Consider the following 18,932-nt stretch of genomic DNA (forward strand, 5'->3'; position numbering starts at 1 on the left):
GTCTAGGGCTAGGCCTGAGTTTAGGGTTAGGACTAGGACTATGGTTAATTTCATGTGTAGGGCTGGGTTAGTGTTAGGTCTAGGTCAATGTTTAACCTTAACATTACAGATGAGGTTAGTGCTAGGGTTAGGGTTACAGCTAGGGTTATGGTTACTGTGAGCGATAGTGTTAGGATTAGGGTTAGATTTAAGGTTGAGGTTGGGTTGGGGTTGGGTTAGGGTGAGAGTGAGGGCTCAGGGTGGCGATGGAGTGTTAGTGCAATGGTTAGGATAGGACTATGGTTAGTGCTAGGTTTAGTGTTAGGTTTAGGGCTAGGTTAGTTCTAGGTCAGGTTTAGGGCTAGGGCTGTTGTTGGTTTTATGTTTAGGGCTATGGCTAGGATTAAGGTTGGGGTATGAATGGGTTAGGGTTAACGTTAGGGGTAGCCTTATGTGTAGAGCTGGGTTAGAGTTCTCGTTAGGTTTAGGGGTGGGGGTAGGGGTAGGGGTAGGGGTGCGGTTATGCGTCGGTTTGTATTATGGTTAGGTTTAGAGTTAATAGTAGGTGTAGGTGCAGGACTTGGATTAGTGTTAGGGTAAGGTTTATGGTTAAGGTTAGGTTTGGTACAGAGTTAATGTTAGTTTTATGGTTAAAGTTAAGGTTATGTTTGGGGTTAAGCTTCCGTTAGGGTTAGGTTTAAGCTTAGGGTTGGGGTAGGGTTTGGATTAGGATTAGGGGAGGTGTGTAGGTGTAGGGGTAGAGTTAGGCTTAGGGTTAAGGTTTGTGTTAGTGCTAGAACTGGGGTTAGGGTTAGTGTTAGGCTTGGCTTAAGGTTAGGTTTAGCAGAGTGGTACGTGTAGGGATAGTGTTAGCGTTAGTGTTAGCATTAGGGTTAAGGGTAAGTTTAGGGTTAGAGTTAGGTTTAGTGTTAGGGCTAGGGCTAAGGTTAGGATTATGGCTAGTGTTATTATTAGGGATGGAGTTGAGGTTAAGTTTGGGTTAGGGTTAGGTTTAGTTTTATGGTTAGTGGTAGGGTTGGGGTTAGGGTTGCATTCGAGTTTGGCCTATGGTTATGGAGGGGCTAGGGTTTCAGTTAGGGTTATGATTAGGGGAGGAGTAGGTGTATGGATAGGTTTAGGGTTAGTGTTCGGTTTAAGGCCAGTGGTTGTTGTAGGGATTGGGTTAGGGTTAGTTTTAGGGTTAGGGTTAGATTTAGGTTTACTGCTAGTGTTAGAGTTGGCATTAGGGTCTAGAGTCACAGTTAGGGTTAAGGGTAGGTTTATGGTTAGGGGTAGGTCTGGGGTACAATTAGGGTTAGTGTTTGGCTTTGTCTTATGTTTAGGGTTAGGGTTAAGGCTGGGTCTAGGGCTGGTTTTAGGGTTAGGGTTAGGGTTAGGGTTAGCGCTAGGTTTAGGGCAAGGGTTTGGGTTAGGTTTAATGCTAGGATTAGTGTTGGGGTTAGGTTTGTGGTTGGGTTAAAGAGTTAATGTTAGTGTTCAGGGTAGTATTATGTTTAGGCATAGGGTTACGGTTAGGGTTAGCGTTAGAGTTAGGGTTAGACTTAGGGGTAGGGGTTGTCTAAGATTTAGGGTTATGGTTACAGTTAGGCATAGGGTTAGGGTTAGGTGTAGCAGTAGGTTTAGAGTTATGATTATTCTTAAGATTAGTGTTAGTGTTATCGCTAGGGATTGGGTTATTGTTAGGCTTAAGGTTAGGGTTAGGGTTACGGTTAGGTTTGGGTTTAGGGTTGGGTTAGTGTAAGGGTTCGTGTTACCTTAAGTCTTAGGGTCTGGGTAAAGAGTGTTTTAGGGATAGAGGTAGGGTTACAGTTAAGGTTAGGGGTAGTGATACGGTTAGCTGTGGGAATTGCATTAAGGTTAACATTAGGGCCAGGGCTAGAGTTAGGTCTAGGGTTAAGTTTATGGATAGGGCTTGGTCTAGGGCTTAGACTAGGGTTAGGTTCAGTTTTACTGTTAGGTTTAGTGTCAGATCCAGGACTAAGCATAGGGCTGCGTTTAGTGTTAGTGTTAGTGGTTGGGCTAAGTTTTAAGCCCAGTTTTAGGGTTAGGGTTACAGCTAGAGTTAGGTCTAGGGCTGGGGCTTGTGTTAGGATTATGGATAACATTAGGGTTAGTGTTAAGGCTAGGGATAGTGTAGGGGTCAGGTGAGGACAATGATTAGGGTTAGGGTTGGGGCTGGGTTTACGGCTAGGGTTAGTTCAAGACTTGGGTCAAGGTTAGTGTTAGGGTTATTGTTAGAAGTAGATTTAGGTTTAGGGTAAGGATTATGATTAGGGTTCGGGTTAGGGCTAAGGTTGTATTAGTGTTAGGGTTATTGTTAGGATTAGAGTTAGGTATAGTGTTAGCCTTAGTGTTTAGAGTTAGTGTACTAGAGTTAGCATAGTGTTAGGGTTAGGGTTAAGGTTTGGGCAAGAGCTAGGTTTAGACATAGAGTTAGGGTTATGGCTAGTGTAAGGTCTGGGTTTTAGGGCTAGGGCTAGGATTAGTTTCAGCTGTAGGTTAGGTTAGGTCTAGATCTAGGGCAAGGGTTAGGGTTAGGGTTACAGTTAGGGTTAAGTTTAGGGCTAGGGCTAGTGCCAGGGTTAGGGTTAAGTCTAGGACTAGGGTTGGTGTTAGGGATAGGGCTAGGCTTAGGCTAAGTATTAATTCTTGAATTACTGTTATTGTTACTGTTAGTGTTTGGGTTGGTGTTATGTTGCGCTAAGTGTCAGGTATAGGGTTAGTGGTAGGCCTAGGTTTAGTGTAGGGGTAATTGTAGGTTTAGACTTCGGGTTAGGGTTAGGCATAAGGTTGTGTCTAGGGCTATGGTTAGGGTTAGGGTTAGGTTTAGGGCTATGATGAAAATTAGGCTTAACGTTCGGATTAACGTTAACATTAGTTTTAGGGCTAGGGTTGGGGTTTGTATCATGAATCCTAACCCAACTTTAGCTCTAACCCTAAACCAACCCCAAGCCCTAAAACTCCCCCTAGCCCTAACCCTAATAATATGCCTACCCCTATGACTCACTGTAACTGTAACCCTAAGCCAACTCTAACCCCAACTTAAAACCTAGTCCTAGCCCTAGCCCTAACAGTAACCCTAACGCTAGCATAACCCTAACTCTAACCCTAGTCTTAACCCAAACCAAAACCCTACGCCTAATCCTACACTTTCCATTGTCCCACCCTAAGGCACACAGGACACTAACGTCAGACCTAACCCTAATCATACACTTAGCTCTAACCTCAAAACCCGCCCCGTCCCAAACCATAAAAATAAATCTAGTGATAAACCTAAAAAGAAACCTAACCCTAAATGTAATAACTAAACTTAGCCCTAAGCCCAGCCTTAACGATAGATAACTCTTGCCATAACACTAACCCTGTCACTACACGTACTCCTTACTCTCACCCTAACCCTACATGTAATCCAACCCTAATCTTATCCCTAGCCCTTGCTGTAGCCCTAAACCAGTCCTAACACAAACACTAACCCTATTCCTAATCCTACCCCTACTGCTAAACCTAACCTTAATGGAAACACAAACCACATCATCTAACTCTAAGAATAACCATAACACTAAACCTAGCCCTAGCCCTAAACATAACCCAGTGCAGGCCCTAACTCTCACCCTAACCCTACCCCTAACCCTAACCCTAGTCCTAACATTAACCCGAACCTTACCACTAATCCTAACCCTAACCCGAACCTGAAACCTAACCCGCCCTAATCTGAGCACTAACTCCAAAACTAAACATAACTCTAACCCTAACATGAACCCTAACAGTAAACCTAATCCAACCCAACCCTAACCTTAAACCTTGCCCTAAGCATAAGCCGAACCCTAACCCAAACCCTAAACCGGGCCCCAAATTTAACCCTAACCTGAAGCTTAATCCGACACTAAACCTAAACCTAAACTTATCCCGACCCGAAACCTAAACCTTACCCTAATCCAAAGGCAAACCTCAAAATAAAGCTAAGCCTAACCTCACAATAACCCTAACCCTAAACCTAACATGAACACAAATCGGAACACTAACCTAAACAGAAATCTAGCCATAAACCGACCCAGAACCCAACCCTACCCCTAAAACTAACCCTAACCCTAAGGTGAACACTAACCCTAACCTGAACCCGAACCCGAATCCAAACCCTAACCCTAACTCAAACGCTAACTCGAACCCTAACAATAAACCTAACCTGATACTGACACCAAACACTAACCATAACCCTAATCCAAACACTAACCTCACCCTAAACCTTAACAAAACCCTAACAATAACCCTAATCCTAACTGTCCCAACAAAGCAAAACATAACCCTAACCCAAACTGGAAAATGAACTCGAACCCTAGCCGTAACCCTAACCCGAAAACAACCCTTACCTTAAACCTAAACCTAAACTTAACATGAAAATTAACCCTAAACTTATCAGCAATCCTAGCCCGAACTGTAACCCTAACCCTAAACTTAATCTTAGCCTGACTCTACCCTAAGCCTAACCAGAACACGAAACTGAACCCTAAGCCTAACCCTAATTCGAACACCAGCCCTAACACTAAAACTAAACATTACCCTAACCTGAACCCTACTGCTAACCCTAACCTTAACCTGAACTCTAAACATAATTCTAACCCTAATGCTAACCCTAACCCTAATCCAAACCCAACGCTAACCCTAACCCTAACCCTAACCCTAGACCTAAATCAAACCCTAACCCTAACCATAACCCTAATCGGAAACCAAAACTTAAACCTAACCCCAACCCTAACCCGAACCCAACCCAAAGCCTAACCCTAACCCTAGCCCTAACCTTAAACCTAACCCTAACCCTAACAAGAAACCTAACGCTAAAGATAAACCTTTTTCGATCCTGAAACCTAATAATAACCCTAATCCGAATACTAACCCTAACCTCAGCCTAACCCAAAGCCTAACACTAAAGCGAACACTAACCTGAATCCTAACCCTAACAAGAACCCTAACACTAACCTGAAGACTAACCCAACCACAACCCTAAGTCTAAACCGATATCAAAACCAAGCCCTGACCCTGACATTAACCAGCAAACTAACACTAACACTACACCTAACCCTAACCCTAAATCTAACTCGAACCCTAACCCTAAATCTAAGTTAGACCCAGCTGAAGAACATGTGTCCATGGGAGAAACCCGGGAAACTGATTTTCTCCACACAGGGCAGAGATTCTCATCTTGCATCCTCTCCTGAGCTAATGACAAAGGTGTATGTCTTGGGTGGGCCTGGGGGATGGGTGAGGGGAAGAAGGCTATTGTCATGCAGATGGACATGTAAAGGCTTGTCTGAACCATTTCCTCTGCACTGGGGTGTGGTCCGGAAGGGCCGGCATGGAGGTGACCAGGAACCAGCCTCTCTGTGATGGGGCTGGCCCCGGGGTGGGCGTGGGGGTGGTGGGTGGAAGTGGGATGGCATGTGAGTTGGCACCAGCTAGCAGTGGAGGCAGCAACTCAGAGGTCAGGGGTCTCTATCTCTCTCCCTCTCTGTCTCTCTGTCTCTCTCTCTCCCCCTCAGGGACCTGAGGAGTGTAAGGTGCTGTGCCCTGCCCACCTCACTTACTTCTCCCATGGACCCTTCTTTCTCTGACCTCTCCGGGAGGCCTGTGGGCTTGGGTTCAACCCCCCACACCCCCACACAGGCCAAGGGTGCATGCGCGACCACCGGGGCCTAGGGCTTGCCTCGAGGTCCTCAGTGACGTCTCCGCCCTCCCGCCAGGCTCTGACCGGCTGGCGCCACCCAGCTGCAGCTGTTCCATCACTGCCCTTCTGGACTTGGCTTCAGCTGTTGTCTCCCTCCCCTCACCCACTCCCACTCAGCTTGAAGGCCGCTTCCCTTCCTTGGAAACATTGTTCACGTCCTGATGGCCACAGGCATACCGGGCTTCAATCTCAAGGCTCTGCCTGGGCCAGCTGCTTTATCCCGGGTCTCATTTCTTCCTGAAAAGACAAAGTCGTGGCCTCACCCCATGTCTTCACTTTGCGACTGCAGCCAGGACAGGTGTAGGAAAGGCTCTGTGGAGTCTGAAGAGCCGTGACTGACATATGGCACCCCAGGGCTAAGGAGCCACGGCCATACTGGGCTAGTCCTTCCCGCAACAGGTCCCTGCCTCCTCTCTGGAGTCGGGAAGGCCTGGCCATCCTAGTGCCCAGACCATGGTCCGGCGAGAAATCCGCCATGGAGGGCAGGCGTGAGGCCCTCTGCCTGAGGGTGTATATGGCACGCCCAGGGCGACAGGAAGGCTGGCGCAGATCGCCTGCTTTTTTCAAAAGAGGCTGGCCTATTCGCTCATCCTCCTGCTCCAGGCCCATTTTGTGGAGGACCAGCTCCGAAGGAAAGAGCCTTGGGGCCTGCCGCCAAGTTTTTTGGGTGTGTTCTCACCCCCGTCAGAGGAGGAAGCCACTTGACAACTGCTGTGCCACACTTCGGGTGTTTTAGCCTCCCTCAGCCAGGTCCCTGCCATGCCCATGCCTACCTGCATGGAGGGACTACTAATGTCTTGGCAGTTGCCAGTGGAGATAGTCGTTAGAGACTTAACTTGGGGTTGTAGTAAAAGAGCATAACATAACAGCATTGAGCTTGGGCTCTGCCATTTATGAGCTGTGTAACCTGGATGAGTTTTCTAGCCATTGTACCCAGTCTCTTCATCTATATAATTGTGAAAAGACCAACATCTACTACTTCGGGATATTTTGAGGATTATGTGTGTTATTGTATCTTCAAGCACAGAATTAACATTCAGAGTTTAGTGCCTGGTTCAGTAGAAGAGTTTGCTGCTGTTATTATAATTATCATTATTTCATGTCCTTCACTTCCTCGTGAGTTCCCTGTAAAACCAACCATGATCCATGGTGTCAACAGTTTTATTCCAGGTTCCTGCTTAATGGCCTGCAGAGGGAGCCTCGGACTCATAACCTCCTATTTTTATCCCAGTCTCTGGAGGGATGCATTTACCTCTTTCTTCTTGGCACTGAGGCGCTGAATGGGGTCCCACACCCAACCCTACATGTACTCCTTTTAATATCCCATGCTATTGAAACACTGTTTAGTGTTTACTTGGTGGCATCTACTCCCTGACATGAACAACGCACGGGATATAGGATTTAGGAAACATTGTTCCGTGTAGGGCTCTGATTTTATCATAACACAGAGTACAGTTGATCAAGGGCCAAGGTAGAGTTCCTTGTTGAAAAAATCTTCAGAGATGACGGTGTTCTAATGTGACACCACCTGAAAATAAAGCCAGCACATAAAAGCAGATGTAGTTTTAAAAGGAAAAGCACACAACTGAAAGAATTGATCCCGTTAAATACACTATTCTATTTGTTTATGTATCAAATTACTGATAGGTAATAAGCAGGTGTACAGATAGTAGAATTATCAATTTCATAGAGAATTCTTTTAACAGTTGTTCATATCTTGTGTTTTACATCATTTATTAGGGTAATATTTTCATCTTGTGTCTCTATCTTTCTGAACTTTTCCAAGAGATATATTTATATTATCTTCTAAAATTTTAGGGAAAGTTAAAAAGAGTTATGAAACATTTGAAGTTGTTGATTTTGTATATTGGAGGAGGACTAGATTGCAAATGAATTGGTGATAATTAGAGTTTTATTTTGGTAAAAGATGGTAGTTGGTATTGATACCAGGATGTTCGTAACCTAGTTTTTACATCATTATTTGATGTAGTTTCTAAAATGCCAGAACCGGTAATTTTAAATATAATAACTTGTCTCATTATAAAATATTTGTTCTTGGAGAGGGTGACTGAGGTAAGTAGACAATAATTTACTGTAGTGACTTGTTTTTCTCCAATTAATCTGTTATAAACCCAGCAGCCATATAGCATTCTTTTGTCCAAATGACCTGATGGCACTTTCTTGACTTTTCTTGCAGTGACTCTAGCAATCTCGGGTCACACCACCCTCTCGCTCCTAGTCATGCTTTCATTTGTAAGAGTAACATTGTCAATAATATGGTGACAAATTTGCACACAGTCTACAATTTACTAAAACATATATATCAATTGCAAACTTTGATAACATAATTGTTAAGGAATGAACAATTTGCAGTGCACTTAACAGCTGATTGCTACACATTATTGTGTACTGACATCATGGTTAAAACCATTATTTGCAATATGTGGCCCCTTTCAATTTTATTTTAAAGGAAAGAGTTCAATGACTTTTTTCTTTTTGAAGAAGAAAGACTTGCATTTCCATCTTAGAAAATTGAGAACTGGATTTTAGCCCTTTTTCTTGTCTTCAGCTCTTCTTTATATTGGTTACTAATTCACATGTCCAGTTACTTCAGATCATGGTGCTATCTCCTCTGCCTTTTTCATGGCTCTCACATTAATTTATCCATAATCCATTCTGTGAAAGAGGTTTATCTCCACCTTCATATATTGAGGAAGGAACCGACCCTCCTTTATGTGAACTTGGAAAGAAAGGCCAAGGTGACGCCTCGGTGCCCCTCCCCACCAGTGAGCTGCAGATGGGCTGCAGATTCCTGTGACTCTTTTGGTCACCTCCTGGCTCCCTACATACTTGGCATTGTCTGCACGGAGAAGCCTATAGAAGCTGGCTGAAGGATAAGACTGGCTAGAAAGGACATCAGCAAGCAGTGTGCTCCAAAATTTGTTGGCCAGAAACATTAATAAGAAGAAAACCTTTCCGTTTATCTTGTTTTCTCTTTATCTTCTCTCTCTTCATTTTCCTTTACTTATATGGTATAAACCCTATCCACCCCCCATGGTGGGATTTTTCAGTTCAAGACGAAGAGGCATTTTTGGCAATAGAACTTTGAACAACCAAAGTTATGCAAGATGAATAATTTCTGGAGACCTACTGTCCAACATGGGCCTATAGCTAACAATATTGTATTGTAGAGTTAAAAATTTAGTAAGACGGTAGATTTATGTTGTGTTCCTACCTCAAAAGAAAAAAAGTATTTTAAAAAAGGAAGTTAAATTAAAAAAATAAAGAGGACAGGAGGAAATATTTGGAGGTGATGAATAGGTTAAGGACTTGATTGTAGTGATGGTTTCATGGGTGTATATTATCTCCAAACACATTAAGTTGTACACATTAAGTATGTACAGCTTTTTGTATGTCAGTCACACCTCAATAAAGTGTTTTGAAAATGTTTTTATTTGGCATATTCAGACATTTGGAATAGGACTAATATGGCTGGAATGAGATGACAAAAGACAGACTAGGCACATAATGAAAAAAAAAAGCCCATCATCTTTAAAGTACAATATTCCAGTCTTACCAAACAAAACAGCAAACAACTCACAGATACTTATTACCAAAGTTATCTCTTTACATTGCTAAATGTTCTGTCCAGTAAAATAATGCATGAAATAACATATTACAGAAATAAATAACGGGCTGGAGGAGAAAGCATGTTTACAAATTGTTTGTTGTTAGAATGCATCTGGCTGTAAATTAAAAAGAAAACAAACTAAATGTGCCTTTTAAAAAACAAATATTATATCCCATAAAAAAGACCAGAGTAATTTACTACAAAGATTCTTTGTGCCAGAAAAAATAAAAGCACAGTTGTTGCATTATAAAGATGGAGAAAGAAATATGTTTCATTCCATTTGCTGTTTAGTTGATGAATATTGTCATAAATATCACTTTTTACAAAAAAAGTGAAACAATTTTAAAAAAAGGCCAGAGATATAATGACTCCAGGATTAGAATATTCAGCAGCTCAAAAATATAATCAAGCACACATGATATTCTCATATTTTGCTCTATCATCATTGGTTCTGAGCTTAATCTACAGGCTGGGCTCCTTATGGTATCAAAGGCATGGCTGTTTAAAGTATTAGACCATAGCAAGCGAACAAAAAGACAAAAAGAGTGGGCATCTAGTCCTCTTGACTGTAAGTGCCACTCAAAAACACATCCTCCAAGTGGGGCCAACTATGATTTAGAGCTGTCAACCTCCGCTCAATCACACGGCCTCATGGAAGAAGTTGAATGTCAAAGCACAACTGAGCTGCTGGTAGGAAGGGGACAGATGGGTCATGAATAGGCAACCAGTGGAATCTGCTTCCGTGTTTACTTACATAATGCAAAAAATATTTTAAATTACAATGCAAAAATATCTAATCAATTAATGGGATCTAAAATAATGTAGCAGGCCGGCCCTGTAGGGTAGTGGTTAAAATTCAGCATGCTCCAATTTGGTGGCATGGGTTCATGGGTTCAAATCCCAGGCATAGACCTACACCACATATCAGCCATGCTGTGGTGGCAACTCACATACAAAATAGGGGAAGACTGGCACAGATGTTAGCTCAGTGCTAATCTTCCTCAATCAAAAGATAAATGAATGAATGAATGAATGAATGAATGAATAAATAAATAAATAAATAAATACATAAATAAATAAATAAATAAGTAAAAGATAAAAATAATGTATCAATAGTAATGATTTTCCTACATATCAATAGTAAAGTGTTTGATAATGCAGTATTAAAATCTCATTCTCACTCACAAAAACATAAAAATCTAATGCACAAAGTACATTAGTTAGACTGTGTTCAGCTGAAAGTGATAGAGAACCTCATAGTGGTCTTAAGTCATGACATTTGTTATTTATGTTACAAGAATTTCAGAAATAGACAGATGCAAAGGCCTTTTTTTTTTCTATCAACATTTTGATAACAAAGACTCAGGCTCCATATAACTTTTGCTTGAATATGCTTAGTGTGTTGGATTTTATTTTTACAAGTGTCTGCCACTGCACAGCATCCACATGGGAAAGAACGAGGAAGAGTCAGCTATAGCATCCTATTTGATGCACGTTTTATTTAGTGCAAGAAAGAGACCATACAATCAGATTGTCATTGATTTATGTCCATGGCGCATAACCCACAAGTGAGGTGGAGCACACTCTGGCAAAAATTAGCTTAGATCTGTCACAATCAGCTTTGTTCACTCAAAATTGTGGTTATAATAGCTAGGTAAAATGGAGGAAGGATACTAAGTAAGTAGTTACTGTATGTTATGCAAAGCGTAGTTTTAATTTTGGCTAAAAATGTGTTTGAGAAATGCAAAAGAAAATGAATAAATTTAGCGCCATTAAATTTCCCAAATGGAATGTCTGAATATTACAAAAGTCTGTATCCTTTCCTAAATAATTTTTAGCTTTAAAACAGTTCAAACCACTTTATCAAAGGAATTTACTTTGAAAGTTAAGAATTTTACTACCTTTTTTACGAAACAAAAATCAAGTTAGAAAAATCGAGAAACAGGATTTATATAGAAAAGTGATTCAAAAAGAAAAGCTGTAATTACGGTAATTGCATTGTTCTAATATCATCTGTAGAATTAGGGACGAGAAAAGAATGCCCACTTTCAACAATAAGAATAGGTGCTTCATGCTCCAAGGTCAGAGTTGAGTAGTTGTGGCAGAGACCCTATAGCCCACAAAGCCTAAAATATTTGCTCTCTGTCCCTTTACAGTAAAAGTTTGCGAAATGCAAATTCATAGCCCAGGGCGCAGCCCTTGAATGATGGCTGATGGGCATGGCTGCATAGGCACCGCAGCTGCTTCACCCTCAGCTGAGATGACTTGGTCCCATGTGTTCTTCTTGGCTCACAGAGCTCCCCAGTGCGATTGAGCTCTAGGTGAACACAGTGGTAAAGCACTTGATGTCCCTGATGCCCTGCCTTCCTTTTCCTGCCTCAATTTCCCAGTACCTCACTGGTGTGTTGCAAAATACCCACCACCTAAAATATTCGCCCTTAATCCCTCAAGTTTATGGGAACATCCAACAAAAACAAGACCCAAACTTGGAACTTTTAGAGATGGATTATCACTTACTTGAAGCTAAAAGAATTCTGACGTAGGAGGGGACTGTTTAATGTGAATATTATTAACGTGTCTATGCAAGTTTGTGTCTCACAACCAAATAAGGTGTGGGCTGTGGGCCCTATGGTGCCAATGAGACTGTTTTTTGGTCTTGGGAATGTGGAAGAGTGGCTGACTGAAACACCAAGACTTTCCTTTCCTTTTCAAATAGAGATCAATGTATAGGGCGTCCAGGAATCCAGTATGCAAACAATGAGAGAAATCGTTGTCTGATGAAAGTTGTGACATTTCTGGCATTTGAAGATTCTTTAGGGAAGACTCTGGCTTGCAGAGCTCCTTGCTTCTCTGTTGTCACAACAGTGGTCCCTGGGGTCTTTGTGAAGCACTTGGCCACTCCCATAATCAAGGCCAACAATTGGACTCTCAGCTACATCCTGCTCATCTCCCTCACCCTCTGCTCTTTCTGCTCCTTACTCTTCTTTGGCCGACCCAATGCAGCTACCTAATTATTCAACAAATCACATTTAGAGTTGTTTTTACTGTGGCTCTTTCCACTGTCTTGGCCAAAACTATGACTGTGGTTGTGGCCTTCAAGGTCACTGCACCAGGGAGAAGGATGTGGCAGTGGTTGGTGTCAGGGGCACCTAACTTCATCATTCCCATCTGCTCCTTTATCCAGCTGAGTCTCTGTGGGATCTGTCTGGGAACCTCTCCTTCCTTCATTGACACAGATGCACACTCTGAACGCGGCCACATCTTCATCGTGTACAACAAGGGCTCAGTCACTGCCTTCTACTGTGTCCTGGGACACCTGGGATCCTTGGCCCTGGGCAGCTTCGCTGTTGCTTTCCTGGTCCAGAACCTGCCTGACATCTTTCATGATGCCAAGTTCCTGACGTTCAGCATGCTGGTGTTCTGCAGTGTCTGGTTCACCTTCCTCTCCATCTGCCACAGCACCAAGGTCAAGGTCATGCCGGCCATGGGGAATCTCTCCATCTTTGCCCCCAGGGTGGGGCTATTAGACTGCATCTTTGCCCCCAAGTGCTGCATTATCTTCCTAAGGCCAGAGAGAAACACATCAAGAGTGTTAAGGCATACAAATGCTTTAGGCGAAAATAATCAACATGTATTTTTTTTACCATAATTTGCATACACCTGAAAAATAAACTACCAAATTTTTGCAAGCAGACTTTAAGTGCCAACTAAATTTACCTTACATCTCCAATTAATTTATTGCTTTACATTTCTTTGGCTTTGTCCAATGATCCTCGGGCATTCAAATGCACAAATACACAAAGATGCATATTACCTCAGATTAATTTTCCTCTAAAATTATCTGTGGTAGCTTGCAAAAATGGCCACACATCAGTCCTCTCCCTCCATCTGTGTGTTTTATTAGTACCATCCCACTTTGACTCTGTGTGGACTTGGCCTTGTAACTTGCTTTGGTCAATTGGACACTAGTAAATGACATAAGCAAAGGCTTGAAAAACACCTTCTCATTGGTACTTCTCTTTCTCTGGCTGCGCTTCGGAAACCTGTGACCATCAATATGTAAGTGACATACTGCACATTTCTATCACTTCAGGTGACTTCAAGTCAACAATCAGATATGTGAGTAAGGCCATGGTAGACCATCCAATCCCAGCTGAACCATTAATAGGCCCAGATAAAAGATCTGCCCAGCTAACCCACAGAATCTTGAGAAAAATAAGTCATTCTTCCTTTAAGTCACCAAATTTTAGGATGGTTATACTGCAAAAGCTAACTGATACATGATACTGTTATTGAAATTTGTCGTTTCATTCTAGGTTTAATTACCACAGATTTCTATTTCTTTATCCAATATTGTAGACTAAAATATTCCTCTCAAGATTCAGTTTCTAAAAGAAAATCTGACACCATACCATCGTCCATTGTATATTCCTCATCCCTCTTTTCAACAACACATCTTTAAGAATATATATTAAGAATAACTTTACTAATTTTATGATCATGGATATTCTTCTGTATTGTCATCCACCACTGTTATACACTGAGCATTTCTACTTTTAATTTTAGCCTTATAATCCATTTGGAGTGATTTCCCTGTGAATAATGTTAATCGATGGTCCAATGTTTTATTTTGCAAAGGGATATCTTATTGTCTATAAAACAATTACTGTATCATTTTAAAAGTTGATTTTAAATACAGTGAATCTGAATGATGCTTGGAAAATGGATATTCTTTTCATTCATGATTGTAGTATATCTCTCCATTTCTGTAGAGCTTCTAGGTCCTTTGGTGTATCTTTATAATCTTCTTCATTTATCCCACATAACTTTTCAATTATATAACTACATATGTCTTCCTGTTGCATAAATCCAATTATTTTAAATATTTCATTTCTCCTATGACTAGAATAATTACTTATAGGTTTAAACTAGTTCTGGCTCATATAAACATATTTTTCATATGGTTATCTAGTATCTTTTCACACTACCTAACGTATTTAAAAGTTATAAATTGTATAAGTTATTTCTCACTAAAATAATAGATTTTTCTCTTCTTCTCTAATATTATTTACCTTATTCTATCTATTCTCATTTTTAAATGACTGGGCTCTCTGGTGCTACATTGAATGACAATAATGTTTGCCAGGAGCATTTTCCTCTTCTGAAGTGTAGCATGAACACCAGATAAATTCTTTGTCAGGGCAAAGCAGTCATCTAAGAGAGAGAAAACAAACACATGAAGAAGAAAACAAAAACAAAAACCATTTCTACCTGGAAGTCAACAGACTTCCCTCTCTTGGCTATTTAGTGCTAGACATGTTTTGATAATGTACCCACTGAGAATTAGTGGATCTCACTCTAGTTCCAGGAATTAATCTTGGTCAAATAGTTTAACCTCTTTAGACTTTCTTCATCTGTATTATGGAGAGCTTGAAAAGTGTTTTTCAGTTTTATAGTCCTATGATTCCAAGGTGCCCTTTACCCAGATGCACTTGACAAAGACCAGAGTGAATTTTCAGTTATCTACTTCTCCATCAACATTGTTATCCACATCATCACTTAGGGAGGAATATTGCCCCTGAGATAACATCTGAGCCAATTCTCCTCTAATTTTTTCCTGTAGGATGCACCACTCCTCAAGAATGGCTTGAGGAGTGGTGCATTAAGTGTCTGCTGGTGTAGAGGCCTGTGCCGGGAATCCGAACCAGTGAACCTCAGGCCACCAAAGTATAACACGGGAACTTAACCACTACGCCACTTGGCCAAGCACACAATGTTATTTTTGTCTGAAGAAGAGGATGTATGGAAATACTTATCTATGGTTTGTAAATAGATATTTCATAAGGCAATTTTGTCTGCAAATATGCAAAGAGAGGGTTGCAATATGTCTTTGTACCTAAATATCTAAATGGAAACTTAACATGACTGGGCGAAGAAAGGACATGACAACATGATACATCTACAACTAATACATCTACACATACAAAGAACAAAAAAACCCACTATGTATTCGATTGGGATACATAGCGTTAGGCTAGACTTGTTCAAAGACATTGAAACCCTGACCCCAAATTCTCACTTCCTCCACCCTACAAGGGATCCAGCTTTGGGTCATTCCGGAGACCCAAAAGTCCCAGGTCCAGCCGTTGCCCAACCTGGAGGGGATCACAAAGTCCCTTGACTTGTCACCATGAGGTTAAGGGTAGGAGTGTGCTAGAGTTCAGACAAGGGGGCTAGGTAGGGTGAACATGGATCTCAAACGTTAGCAGTTGTCCTAGCATCTTTCAGATGCACTAGACGCTGGACTTCCTGCTGGTTCAGAGTCAGGACTTCAATGGAGCACTTGCGGTTGCACCGGAATTGAACCAAGACGTGCACTGGAAGTAGACCAAGATCAGCACCAGAAGGTGAACACAGGCTTGCAAGTGGGAAGCGGAACATGGCTCCCACCAGTGTGAGTTGTGTGGCAAGTGGTACCATCTTAATGTAGAATGTGTGTGTGCCAGCAGTTGGCAGGAAACTGGAGTGATGGACTTGATGTAAGGACTTTGTGGAGGGGATCTTTAAGGCCTGGGGACCACTAAGCTGTAGTTTGAATGGGTCTGAGTGCCCAATCCTGGTATGGTAAGGTGAGAGGTGAGACTAGCCCTTGTGAATTTTTGTTTGGTTGATTAAGTCAAACTCTGTCCTGAGATGGACTGGTAGGCGGACTTGGGGTTAAAACAGGTTCTTACAGATTGTCAGGGGCCCACACTCACCACTCCAATTCGACATATTACTGGAAGATCTAGCCAGAGTAATCAGGGAAGAAAAAGAAAATAAAAGACATCTGAATATGAAAAGTAAAATTAAAATGGTCTCAATTTGCAGATGATGTCATGACTTTTTTTCCAAAAAAGTAAGAACTAATCAATGAATTCAGTAAAAGATACAAAATCAACATAAAAATCAGTAGCATTTCTGTTCACTATACATGTTTCTGTACATGTTTCTACCTTTTGCGGGGACCAACTCAAAAAATTAACAGTAGCCTTGTCTCAAGTCAGAGGAGGTGGGTTTCAGTGTGGGAAGCCATAAGTTTATGTGGTGGTTGTAAAACCTGGAAGCCCTTGCCTCAGCCAGAGTCTCATGTCTGTTAGTATTGCATGCATTTTGCAATTCCCAACTCAGTAATCATGTAACTTTAATATTTTTATCTTAAGAATATATTTTACTTAACCCAGTATGTCAAGAAGTATTATGATCTCAATATATGATCAGTATAAATGTTATTATTGAGATCTTCTCTATTCACTTTTTTCATACAAAGATTTTTTTTAAATCCATGCATATTTTACACTCATAACATATCTCAATTTGGACTAACCATACTTTAAATGCTCAATAATGACATATGGCCAGTAGTTACCAGATTGGCTAACAAAATAATTAATAGATATTATGTTTTTGGAGCTGTTTTAGATTTATGGAAAAATTGAGATGAGAGTACAGAGTCCCCATATACTCCCTCCTCCCTGCACACAAGCACAGTTTCCATTATTATTAACATCTTGCATTATCGTGGTATATTAGCTATAATTCAGGTAGAAGATTGATACATTATTAACTGAGAACTATAGTTTACGTTAGGGTTCACTCTTTGTCTTGTACATTCTGTGGGTTTTGGGAAATGTATCCTGTGCCCTACATTACAGTATCAAACAGAAGAATCATTTTCCTGCCATAAAAGTGCACTGTGCTCCAGGGCCAGATAGATGTATAGATGTGGCCCTTGTCATTGATGTTTGGGGTGATGGGAACATAGGTGTTTTCCAGCTTGTATCCTCCACTTTACGATGAAAAATAAAGGAATTTCCCACATAGTCCCATGTTCTCACAACAGCATAAATAGTGGAGGAAATTAATGCTGAAGGTGTGGAAGTGGATCATCACAACATATTGATCCTTGGGATTAACAAGTTTAAAAGAACTGAGGAAGAGGAAAGAAGGAAAATTTTTAAGAATCAAAAATGTAGCTTTATTTCTGCATTGATCTTGAGCTATGGATTTGGAATTTTCTGAATTCAGCCTGACTGTTGCTTCCCCAGGCAGGGACTCATGTGCTTATGGTGTTTCTGCACTCATGATTGGTGTGCAGCCCTGTATGCATCCCAGATGGAATGTCCTGTGGCTGCCCTGGGCCCTGGGTGTTTGAAGCTGTCCCTCCCTATCTTGGGCTTTGGAGGGAGAGATGCTGGAATGTTCTTGGCTGAGCCCTGACTGACATGGATGCTTTCTGAATCTTTCACCTTACACTTGATATCACATCCTCTGATGCAGTTATTTTGCAGCATCGCAAATGGCATTCATGTGGATGGTTTGTTGACAAAAGTTTGTGACCCCATCTGCCCAAGAGGAGGTGGTCCCTGGAGCCTTGCTATCCAGAGACGCGGGTGAAATCATAGTGCCTAAGGCTGGAGAGGATGTTCCTCAAACATGTTTTCCAACTGGTGTTTTTCACCTGGACACAGGACCTCAGATGCAGAGACCCGGGGCAGAGAGGGGTCTGGATCTCACCAGGGGAGAGGAAGAGACTGCTGAAAGGCATCGGGGGGCATTAGAATTGCTTTTCCAGTCCACAAAAACAACATATACACATGTGTGCGTTTGTGTCTGTGTTACTATAGGTGACATGTGTAGATATCTCCTTAGGCTGCATGTTCCACCTCTGCTTCTGCTGCCTGACACCTCAAGCAGAAGCCGGGCTTTGCAGAGGCTTCTAAGAAGTTCCTTTTGATTTTCTTCTTCCTGTTGCTGCAGTTTCCTCTATTTGTGTGTCCTTTGGCTTATCCTGACTGCTTTTTGAGAATGGAACCCAATGCATACAAGGATGGAGATGTGGTTATTTGTGGGTTTTCCCCCTTTATACTTATTTCTTACACAGAGGGATCAAGAAGCCTAAAAAGGATGTCACTTTGCAGAGGTAAGTGAACCTTTATTTATATTCTGCTTGATTATTATGATGAATGATGCCTATGGGATCTGTGGACGGATAGACCAGGGTGCTCTGCATCACCTGTCCTGTCTTTCCCCGGCATCCCCACCTTCCCAGAATTGTCCATTATTATCTCTGTCCCTTCCCGCTGACTTTCTTGCTTCCTTCAAAGGAGAGAACAGTGTTTTTATATTTTCCAGTTTTCTTCCTTTCAGTGTTCAATTTTCAGGGCTAGAAGCTTAGTGAGACAGCACTTTCCACCAACATACTCCACCATCTCTGCCCTTCCTCCTGCCTCAGCTGCCGCTGCATAGTGTTCTACCTTCAGATCTGTTGGGGGGAGAATCCCAGCCTGTACAGAGGAGCCCCTGGGTGGGAGTGACCCTGTGTGCCTGTCCCTCACCCGTCTGTAGTTGTGACTTATTGTCTTTGTTTTAAGCAAGGGCTCGAGAGCGCTTTTTTTTTGGTGTTAGTTATTTTTACAAAAGCATGTTAAGGAAGTGTCCTCCAAAAAGAACGTGTTTTAGAGAAGTGGATCCTGAATTTTATCAAATGCTTTATATACTTCATGAGCATATTGTGTTTTTTTCCTGGCAGAAAGGTGAGGA

This window comes from Diceros bicornis (assembly GCF_020826845.1).
Source record: "Diceros bicornis minor isolate mBicDic1 chromosome 13 unlocalized genomic scaffold, mDicBic1.mat.cur SUPER_13_unloc_1, whole genome shotgun sequence".
Classification (NCBI taxonomy): domain Eukaryota; kingdom Metazoa; phylum Chordata; class Mammalia; order Perissodactyla; family Rhinocerotidae; genus Diceros; species Diceros bicornis.